This window comes from Melospiza georgiana, chromosome 5, assembly GCF_028018845.1.
Source record: "Melospiza georgiana isolate bMelGeo1 chromosome 5, bMelGeo1.pri, whole genome shotgun sequence".
Lineage (NCBI taxonomy): Eukaryota > Metazoa > Chordata > Aves > Passeriformes > Passerellidae > Melospiza > Melospiza georgiana.
Window position 1 is genome coordinate 39,457,574 of NC_080434.1, and position 12,147 is coordinate 39,469,720.

Genomic DNA, 12,147 nt, shown 5'->3' on the forward strand with positions numbered 1-12,147 from the left:
AAAATCCTAAGGAAAGGATTTTTCATAAAAGAAGTCTGTGATGCCTATCCATTCTGATCTTTTCTTACTGTTTTTTAGCAACATTAAACTTAGATCTGAGGTCTGGGATCCCTTTCATCTCTCCTCTGCTCATTTGCTTTTGACAAACCATCCTTCCTTTCACTTTGACTCATGAGACTGGATTATCTTTGACATGAGAGCTGTGTCTCTAGTGAGAGGCAGGAGTGGTGAGGCAAGTTCATGCACCCACTGATCCACAAACCAGCATTTCCCTTGAAATACAACTGCATGGATTAACCAGGTGTCCTCTGTGGGCATACAGGGTTGTGGGATGCCTACAGCTTGCTTAGCTTCACCCCGTTCTATATTGGGATCAACCAGTTTTGTTGATTTTGCTGTCTCAGGAGATAAACTGTGGTTTATTCCCAGATCCTGGGAATAAACGTGAAAGAATTTACATCCTTTTGCAGATGAGAGTTACAGGATTTAGCATGTTTGTTCCACTGTTCTCTGAAGAAATCAGACTGATATGCTGCTTAAGAAATTAGGTTCCATGCTAAGGATTGTACAGCACTCAGAACAGTAGAGAGGACTGAATTCCAGGTGGTGTTGTGAGCATTCCTCAGCACACTGACCCTCAATTTGCTTGGAGCCTCAGAACCACTTTTTGCTTCTCACCCAGGAAATATGGACTTACATATGTCTGTCAGTCCCTGGGACAGGCAGAACCTGGTTTAAAGCCCTCTCCATCAGTCCCAACAATTCATGGTCTAGAATCCTTTTGCCCTTGTTAGGCAGATGGAGCCAGCTGATTCTAGCAGTGCTAAAAAAAAATTAATTGGCCTATGATCCAAAAAACCCAAATTTCCACTGAAGACACCAGGTGTTCATTGACAGTGTGGGTTCTCCTGCTCCTTTCATCATTCTTCCCTGCTGCTGAAGGGACTGAGCAGAACAGCACCTGTGTGGAGATCCGGTTCCACCAACCAATTAACCCAGAGCCTTGAAGGACTTCTTAATTACCCTGGTGCCCTTCTGATCAACCTCAGCACTGCCAGCCAAGAGCACATAATAATAAAGGGACTAATTATATTATTATAGTAATAGATCAATGTTTTATCAATATATTATTAATATGACAACAATGGTATTATATTTATTATATTATAGCTAGGAGAGAGATGGAAGAAGATTGTTAGTCTAGATAGGGAAGTTGATTCTGGTTCTTCCTGCATTGCTCTTAGTGAAGAGAATAAGCATTAAGAGAATATATATAATATATATATAGTTAAGCGTGCATTATTTTGCGTGCATTATTTTGCATGCGTTATTTTTGCGAATATATATTATATAAAGAATATAAGTGACCCATTTGCCTGTGGGTCACTTACCTTCTTTAATTCCAAGAGCAAGGAGGACTGCAAAAGCCCATCCAGGAACAAGATGTTTGAGTGACCTGATACATTGCTTCTGCTTAGGTTAATGGTGGTAATTTGAAGAGTTAATTTATAATTATTTTTAATGCTACATATTCTTGTTAGATTCTATTTACTATGATAAAATATATAATTTATTTTTAAACAAAAATTTCTTCACTGTATTTCAGACTGACTTGAAGGGAGATGTGCAGAAAACATGAAAGCTAACCAGAGGAGTGCTGAAGTCTTTTTCACGGCTTTCATTACATACCTGATGAAAAATTAGGAGATAACTACTTTTTCTGATGCTTTATCAACTGGGTTATTATTAATGAAGAGAGGCGGGAACTAGACCTGCTGATATTCTTTTAAGGATGGAAAAAGTGGTAAGCTTCATTCCCTGCAGTTTTTGACCTTTACTGGAATAACTAGAGTTTTTGTAGTAGTTAGTAACTCTAGAGTACTTGCAAAATACCAAACAGGAAAGAGAAGAAAGCAACAAGAATAACCTGTGTTATTCAATAGGATCATGTGAACTTTCAGAATGTATTTGCAAATATGGCAATAAAATGTTTTAAGGAAAAAAATTCTTATTCACAGTTCATTCTGAACTCTGTAGACATCTGAAGAACCTGATCCAAAGTATAACACTACTTTGTACATTGAATTTGAAGTTCAGTCTTTAGTTTCTGGTATAACTTTGGATTATATAATTGCTTTGAAATAAGACTTAGCTGAAAATTATTTGAGCTGCATCAGTTGTGAGGAGCAAAAGAGGTGACTGTTATCTCTGAAAAGTATGAAGGACACATAGTGGAGCAAAGAAGGCACTAATGTACTCAGAACAAATATGTATATATCTGACATTACAGAATGGTTGTAGGAGAAGTGCTGGGAATTTATTTACATAACCATAAAACCACTTCCTATCCCAGAAGATGTGCTGGACTGGGGAAAGTTGCAAGCTATTTAATATGACAGAACAAAAATCTAACTGCTGCTGGAAACAGGAGGTGGAAACACAGAATGGACGGGTGATATTTAATGAACAGTAGCTGTGTACTATTGAACATCAGAAAAGGATCTATATAGCCAGATTAAAGACAGATGACCTTTTTAGAGTTTAGTTAACCTTTTGGTCACTTTTGAGAGTTATCACTTAGGAAGATAAAGGTCAAGCTGGAGCTTGGTCTTCATATATTATATTATTTTTTTCCTGTGATGAAAGTTATGCCTCTCTGTTCTGCTTTCTCAGGGAGCTGTAGGAGGAATTCAGTTTAACCAGAATAGTGTGTGGAATGCTTTTATATTTTCTTAATCCTTGTCAAATTGATTTTTGAAGAGGGAATCCTTTATACTAAATGAATGGTCCTTGATCTTTAATCTTTTCAGTGTCTTCCTGTTAGTGTAAAAAAAAAAAGTTCTGAAAGAGATCAATGTTTATTATAAATTGATGCATTATTTCAAAAATAACTGCTCAAAATGGCATCAACTAATCTTTGGATGGGAAGAAAGACAAAACTACTGTGCTCATTAATTCAAGAATAAACCTCAGCAATTTTATTACAGTAATCTATGGATTAATGGGTGTACATAGTGTACATATTCCTGACTGTTTGTGAACATGGCACACTAATTTATAGCTGCTCCAAAGAAGTCCATGGCTAGGCCTTTACTAAGAAATCTGTCTAACAGTTGCTGGTTCTCTGACAGGTTATTGGATTGGTGTCCTGTGATGCTTTTTTGGTGCGTTTATTCATTTTTTTTATTATTTACATGTTATAGTCCAACAATCATATGAAATTGCAGGCTTGCTTCAAACAGCTATTAGACTAGTTTCAGCATTTAGGTTGTTAATAGAGGTGGGCAGAACACGTTCTGAATTTTTTAGGCTATTCACATCTATCCTTTTTTAGTTCGCATAGGATCAAAATGAGGCGAGATTTTGTATCACACAGGAAACAGATGCATCTATATCTAGGTATCCAATTCTTGGTGGTTTCTATGGATGTTGAGTAGTTCCCTAGAGAGTGGAATTGATGCACAGGGAAGGGGGTCAGTGGGTGAGAAATACTGAGGTTGACACTTCTGCTTTTCCTTCTGCCTCTCATGAGAGCAGCAGAGACTGTCAGTAGTTTTGAACACAAAGACTAAAATGTGTAGAAAATAAAGAATTGTTCCCTAAGTGCAAATAATGAAATACCTGGTAATGACCAGTTTTTGGTTTTTTTTCCTAAAACTTTAACATATGCAGTCATCAAATATGTCTCATGCTAACGTTAGTTTTAATGAATGTTTTATGGAAAATTTGAACTGAATAGGAAAAAATAACTCTTCCACCAACCCTCTTGGAAGCCTCCTGTAGGCTGTGGAATTGTGTTGCACAAGAACTGGCCAAGATGTTTCTAGGCCATCTTTTAGAACCATTAGTGTTGGAAAGGACCTCCAAGATCATGGAGTCCAGCCTTTGATGAAGCACCACATTGTCAGCTAAACCACAGCAGTGAGTGCAACATCCAGCTGTGTTGCAGGCATCTTTTCATGTAAATCCTTCCCTTAGGGCTTTTCCTCCTGAGAAGCTGGGAGGCCTCAGGAACAAAATGCAAACATTGATTATCTGCTGCTGTGGAATGCAACAGGTGCATCTGTGATTGGCCCATGTTGGATGTTTGTAATTAATGGCCAATCACAGCCCAGCTGGCTCGGACAGAAGCAACTGCCTTTTGTTATCATTTCTTTCTTTTCTATTCTTAGCTTAGCTAGCCTTCTGAGAACTTTTCTTCTATTCTTTTTAGTGTAGTTTTATATATATATATTATAAAATAATAAATCAAGCCTTGTGTAACATGGAGTCAGATCCTCGTCTCTTCCCTCATCCTAAGACCCCTGTGAACACCGACACACAGCTGTTTCTTGAACTCTTCCAGGGGTGGTGATTTTACTTTCAGAGCAGCCCATTCCAATGCTTAACCACCCTTTCCATGAAGAAATTCCTCCTGATATCCAGCCCTGGTGCAGCTTGAGGCCATTTTCTCTCATCCTGCTGTTTATTACCAGAGAGAAGAGGCTGATCCCCACTTTACAACAACCTCCTCTCAGGGGGTTGTAGAGAGCAATAAGGTCTCCCCTGAGCCTCCTTTACTCCAGGTTAAACCACTCATTGAGCTCAGCTGCTCCTCACAGGACTTACCCTCCACACCCTTCACCAGCTCTGTTGCCCTCTCTGGATAGGCTCCAGCACCTCAATTTCTTTCTTCAAGTGAGGGCCAGTCACTGCCTTGCTTCTGCTGGCCAGACCATTTTTGATACAAGCCAGGATGCCATTGGCCTTCTTGGCCACCTGGGCACACCTGGCTCATGATGATTCTGCTGGAGGTACCTATTTCTTCCCTTTTGCCCTGGGTAAATCTCCTCTTCAGCTTCTTGATGCTATGTGCAATTGTGCAAGTTGCGGCTCTCTCTCCCCGAGTTTTCAGATTGCAAACTAATCCACTTAATCCTCTTCCAAAGAAGATTTTCCCGTGTCTTTGATTATCTTCACAACAACATTTTGCATATTTTCTACTTTTTCGATCGTTCTGAAATGGGATTAATAGGATTGTATGCAGTGTGGCTTCATAAATGGTCTGTAGGAGGAATGGTGTGACTGTGTTCACAGGGGTGAGGAAGAGATGAGGATCTGACTCCATGTTTCAGAAGGCTTGATTTATTATTTTATCATATATATTATACTAAAACTATACTAGAAGAATAGAAAGGATTTCCTCAGAAGTCTGGCTAAGAATAGAATAGCAAAGAATGATAACAAAGGTTTGTGGCTTGGCTCTCTGTCTGAGCCAGCTGACTGTGATTGGCCATTAATTACAAACATCCAACATGGGCCAATCACAGATGCACCTGTTGCATTCCACAGCAACAGATAATCAATGTTTGCGTTTTGTTCCCAAGGCCTCCCAGATTCTCAGGAGAAAAAATCCTAAGGAAAGGATTTTCCATAAAAGGATGTCTGAGACAGAATGGCTTGCTCTTTTTTGGTTACTGTACCTTTCCTGATAATCTCAAATCTTTTATTTGCCTGCTTTTGAATAGTGAGCTAATTCTAGTATTTTTTTTGAGTGGTAACTCTCTCCTTATTTGTTTTTGTGATGCAAAAATAATTTTTTCCTCCTCAATGAACATTTTTGCGTTCGTCTTCATCTTTACTCATCTGCTTAAGGTACTCTCCAACCTGTCACAGTAATCCTCAGCTCTTAAACTATGAACTCTATATCCTCTTGTCTTTTCTCTTTGTGCATCATCTTCTCTCTGCCCCATCTTGGTCACTTGAGTGCACTGAGCAGTGAAGAACCATATATATGTTTCAAGGACTAACTTAGCAACTGCTTTGAAAGGGCAATTTACTTTTTCATTAATAAGCGATCAAAAGATAGGAAATGAAGGGTGGGATCTTCTCTCATCTAATTACAACTCAGTTTCTTTAGGAGTCTTTAATGAAGATTTGTGACAAAAGCCTCTAGGAAACATGAGTATACTTTATTGACAAGATTATCCCTGCGTTCCATGACCCCTTTGAAGGGCTTCAGCTTGAACTGAGAACTGATTTCTTATCCCAAACACATCAGTCTTCTTTCCTTGGTTTGTGTTCATGTCTGCTAATAATTTTTTAAGTGGGCTTTCCTTTTTACTTTTCACGCAAGGAATGGATTAAAATTTACTGTTCTCTTGAAACCAGTTTTAAAGATTGTTACATGGCAAGCAGACACGAATCATCTTCTGTGTGTGCTCTGCAGGTGACAAGTTGCAGGATGCAGTTGTTCAGCATTGCTGTATTCAGATTCCCTCAGGACTGTTTGGATGAGCAGCTGAATGGCTGTCTGTCATTTGTCTTTTATGCACATTTTGTGGATTTGTTCTAAGATGTTTTCTGCTGATAACTGGGTCAGGTGTTGGGATTCAGCTGTGAAATAGCAGTGTTGGCAAGGCAGTGGGGGTGTGAGTGAATGGCTCTGAGGGCTCTGCTGCCATAGCCTGCTTGCTGTGGTTAACATAATCTCTTCCTCTGTGGATATTAAAATACAGACAGGAAGAGATCTTGTAAATCTTGGACAGCTTTGGCTAGATTTAAATGAATGAGAAAATGAATGAGGTTTCTTACACAGGGCAGGGTTTTCTCCTCTTGGCTGCTCTGGCTGTGTGAAGTGATGTGAACCAACAGGGAGGGATGCACAGAACAAACTGGGAGGAGCTGAGGACCTCATGTGCATGCTTGCAGCATATCAATGTGCCTTTTGTCCTTTTTGTTTATTTTTGGTTTCATTCTAATTGGATTCCATGGGCTGGCTATCTGCTTGACAGGAGTACAAGGGGTGCTTTGATTTAGCTTGCCCCAAAAGGAGCCCAGAGTCCACACCACTGTGCAAACTGAAGCACAGTAAAAATCTGTGCTTGAAAGCTTTTTAAAGAGGGTTTCCAACCTGCTGATCCCTAAATGCTGGAGTTCCTGGTGTTCTGATGTATGCTGTTCAAGGTCTGCTTCAGTCACTGGCAAGGCAGGACAGACTGACTCTGGGATTAGCTCCAATCAGAGAATGGTGCTAATAATGCCAAAATTGTGGGATTGATCCCTGCCTAGGACATTCACTTCAGAGTTAGAGGAGCCTTCTGGGTCCTTCCCAACTCAGTGTGTTCTGTGGAGGAGCTTTGAGGAATTTTTCAATAACTGTTTCTTCATAGATCTGTTCCTCTGGCGTGTGCAAAAGGATGGCTCAGACTCTGCTTTCCCATGTTATGGACACCAAAAGTGGGGTGAGGATTTTTTTTGTCACAAAGCTGACACTGAAGTTCTAATTTAGACCTTACCTAAAGATCAATAAAAACTGGATCACTGTAAGAGGAATTGTCCATTACAAAGCTTCTATTGACATGGAGTGAGCAGGGACTTCATATTGAAACTGTCTAGGCTGAAATTAAAAGCAAATTTAGCCAAGTAAGGGATGCCATAGTGGATATTTATATGTTTTTATTTAAATGGTGTGTCCTTTTGATTTGACATAGTTGATTCTGTAGTTTTGGAATATAGTCTGTGTAGGCTTTAAGAAGCTTTTTTGATGTAGTTCAAAGAGACTCCTTTTACTCCTAAAAACCAAAAAAGTAAGAACCATTCAACTGATTACATCAGTTCCTTGTTACTTGCCTTTTTTCCCTTGGCTAGAAAAGCAATAAAGTTATGAATTTCTCATAATATTGGAAAGGTCTGGAACAAATTGCATCAACTCTTCTTCAAAATTAGAAGAGAGGAGATGCACATAAATTACAAACTGTTGTGCCAGACTTCATATTGATGGAAATTAACTTTGACAAGTCTTTAGCTGCACAAAGCAGGGCTTACCATGGAAATTTGAGCAGACATTTAAATCCATAGCATGTTTTTGAGGTGCCACTCATACATATTGTTTTATCTCTAAGTGTTTCTTGTTTGAACAAAAATAGGATGTGAAAATATCTCTCATAATTTTGTCCCAATTCCTGCCTTTGGAGGTCTTTATGCTTTCTTAATTCTCTGTTCTATATTATCTGTGTTTATTTGATGACACAGTAAAAATAAAACATTGCCAAACATCTAGCCCATAAAATGAGATTGACCTCTTCTAACTGGAAGTCCAGCACAAAAAGTTATGTAAGTAAGTCGATGGTGACTTTTTCTGGAATAGCAATAAAAAACAAATGGGGTGCACTCTAAAGTGCTGACATAGAAGTTTAAATGAAATAAATAGAACAAAATAAATCTTTCAAAGGAATGCATGCTGATCATTGCATATTTAAATCTTGCATAAGTCAACACATGAAGAGATTTTATGAAATAAAATACTCTGTACCTTGTGGCTTGTAGAGATATGTGCAGCACTTAAAAGAGCAGAAATGCCAGCAGGGTGTTTTCTGTAAGATTAAAACAAAAAGCTTTCTAATATCTAATGGCCACAAAGGCCTCCTGGCACAACCAGGACGCTGCTGGAACAAGTGGTTGAGCTCCATGTGTTGCTGCTGTTTTCCAAATACACTCAACCTCAGAACAGTACATATTATTTCTTGTGCCAGTGCAGTGTGCTCATAGACCTTTAACTGGGTAGATGGATATTTAGTAATTAGCTGATAGCCTGTGTGAGGTAAGAAGATTTTCTTGAAAAGAAGCAATTTTAACTACAAACAATTGACATAGTGCTTGTAATAGTACACAGTGTTTTCCACACTTCCATACTACCTTGAAATGGGATTTAAGCACTTAATGAAAAAGTCTGTCTAATTCTCTAATTGCATTTCGGTGTCACTAGCTTAAGTCACATTGCAAAGATTCAGAAATAATAACTTTTTTTAGTAGATATCTGGCAGTGCTGGTCTTAACAGATTTTTCTCTGTTAATGTTGGTCTGAATTAGCAGTGTCTTTAAATAAAACATCTGCATCTTAATGAATGTTGAGGAGATTTATGCCCTTTATCTATCCTTTGACCTTAATCCTTATAACTCATCTGCGTGTCTAATCCAGAAATTCACATTAAGTCACTTATTCTGTCTTTCCCTTTTCTTTGGAGTTTGAGTGAAATAGGGTAAATAATGTATGATACAATTTTTCCTGTGTAGACAGTTCCTCCCCTCTTGCCCTGACTTTTTGCATCATCATTATCAGTTTAACACTTTATTAATAAAAAGACAGTCTAGTCTTTCCAAAAGAGAAGATATTATGGAGAATAATGGAAAAGTAAGGTAATTGAAACAGTTCTTATTACACTGGTTGGAAATTACATTAATTATGTTGGTGTAAGGCCCTTAAAAACTCACTTGACAGGACTCTTGAAAGGGCTTACAGCTTTTCATGTACTCTGTGTTAGACACACAGGAGAAATACCAACTTAAAAAAGAAAAACAACAAAAAAACTTTACTGGCAAAGTTGAGAAAATCAGAGACTTGACAAAAGTTTAGAGCAGCATTCAATCAACATAAAACACTTCAGGAGATATTAACTTTAGCCCACTCAATTCAGCAGACTCCAAGCTTATCCGTTTTTGAGTTACTCAAAACTCTGGCAAGAGTGAATTAGAAGAAGAAAGACAGAAAATATATAGAAAAGAACAAATATAGTGACATGAAAGGTTTTGAGACTGCAGTCTCCTCCAATCTCTGCTCCAAATCTTGCTCCTCCAATGCTCCTGCTGGACTTGGCAGGAGCAAGGAATAGTTGTTTTTGTGAAACTTAGTTTTGAGTAAAATTATTTTTGAATCGAGGCTGTCAAATCTATTACTAAGCTTAACCTCTTGAATTGTCACTATTTGCAAACCAGCAGGTGGGATTTATGTTAAACTGAATTCTATCAAAGAAGTGTCACTGTTTATTAAAATTTCTTGGAAAACAAGATTCCCTAAATGTTTTAATTTATTGCTACAAGGATAAGCTTGCCTAAAACATTTTTCTACATGCTGAGAGATACATGGAATACTGCAAAAGAGATCATCAGCTGCCTTGTGACAGCAGTTGTTTCATTATGTGCCTCCTGATTCAAGTTTCCCCATGAAGCACTTCACTCAATGCCGTTACATCCTACAGTGTCAGATTCTGACTATGAAAGATGTGATTTGCATAAGCAAAAACTTAAAATTCTGCATTGCACGGGGTCTCGGAGTAAGAGACTTTGCACTTTAAATTCTGGCTGCTGCTCCTACCTGAAGGTATTGTGGGCCTAAAGCCTGCCAATTCCTGATGTGCACAGCTGTGAGCATGGGCAAGAGCTCCATGGAAGAGCAAGTGCACGAATAAATTTGTCAGCCTGCATTGCTGGGTCCATGTGTCTGTGAGGATCTGTCTCCAGGAATGAGGTTCTGATGCTTGAAGCTTGCTTTGCCCTTGAATTAGGGGTGTCTGGTGGGAAAGGGAGCTGGTAGATTTAATAGTAGGGTGCCACAGCTCAGCTGTGCCTCTTCTTGAGCTAGCAGAAATTATTTAGAAATTGTAGGAGTGATTTGGTGGCTAATTCTAACAGTATTAATCAAGACCGGTCATTCTAAAGATGTAGACAGCCATTCAGACTTTTCAAACATCATCTATTTTAACCAAAAAAATCTCAAACCCAAGTGCTCCCACAAACCCACACACTGAGGGCTGACTCCTATACCCTAAATTTTGTCAATGACTTTATAGTTTTCACCCTTGAACAAGAGCAGCTGCCAGTAACTTACTGTCACACTTGTCATTCTTCAAACACCCCCTTACTCCCTATGGGATGTTGCAGATGCAACAAAGTAGGCATGTAGTGTGGTTTCGCAGGCATTAAATCCAAGTCGGAGTGCCAAAAAGTCAATCTAAGGTCAAACACATTCCCTCCTCAACTGTACTTTACACATTGCTCATCTAATGCCAGTCTTGGCATTTCTGAAGGTGTAATTATTTGGTTTTAGAATGGGCAGTCCATGAAGGAGCTGGAAGTGTCTTTTGTTAGCTTTTTCTTGATGTCTAAGAGTATTTTATAAGACATCAGGATATATCACTGCAGCTGAGTTCCCAGGGCCCATTTCTGGGCTATGCCCAGTGTTTAAGTCTGAGATTGCACAGGTTTGGCTCTGTTGTAGATAAGATTTATGGGGGCTTGGATGCCATGTTTCCCAGACAGATTTATTTGTGGCAAATGGGAGACTAAGATATTTTGAATCTGTGGGATAAAGAGGCCATGTGCAACTGAGTTAGAATTTGACTGCATAAAACACTTGGCTCAAACAAGGGACTTTTTGCACCTCAGGCTCTTCCAGCAATGAGCAGGATTGGATGTTGATACCATCAATTTCTATAGCTTTCCTTAGTCATTCTGTTATGTTTGTTTAATTATTTTATTAAAAAACCCCTAAAAAATATTTAAGATAGTAGTAATTTTAATTGAATAGTTTAGAAAATATAGAAATAAGGGAAAATTTGGTTTTAATAATAGTGCATAAGTAAAAGATACTGTGCGGTATGGAGGGTAGAGTTTTTGATTTTTGTTATTTTACGTATAAGCTTGCTAAGTAAAGATTTTTTTTATGTTATGTGTTAATGTTATTTTTTTCATTTTTGTTTTTTTTTGCTTTTATTATTTTTTTTATTACGCATGTGTTTTTATTTGGTTTGGTGGTTGTACAAGTTTTTGGGGATTGTTTTGGATGAAGACTTTTTTTTAATTTACTTTTGGGTTATACATGTGTATTAAGTTAGTATAATATAAGTTAAGACTAATGTATTATTGTATTTATATATTAAGGTAACAATTTTTATAATTAGTATTTTTTGGGATTGAATTAGGTTTTTGGTTATTTTTAGCAACTGTATCTTTAGGGTTTTTTGTGGTTTTTGGAAATATTTGCTGGGAAGGGGCGGTGGAGGTTTTTTTGGCATTACAGTTTTTTAATTATTTTATTGTTTTTAAATATTAATTATTGTATTAGTATTGATTATTGTTTTGATTTTTATCAGCAGGAATCATACTTATCACAATTCAAATCCTGATATCATCTGCTATGATCTGGGAAGGGTAGAAGAAATTAAGCCTTGCTTAATTTAAGGATATCAAGAGAAGGACTATGATTTTACCAGTTTGGGAAGTATGCCTACCAAAACCTTTTCCATGTCTCCTTTACAAGAGTGCTTCTCTGCACCCAGGTCTCGAGAGATGTGGCTTGCTTTTTTGCACGCACAACCCTATTCTTGGCTT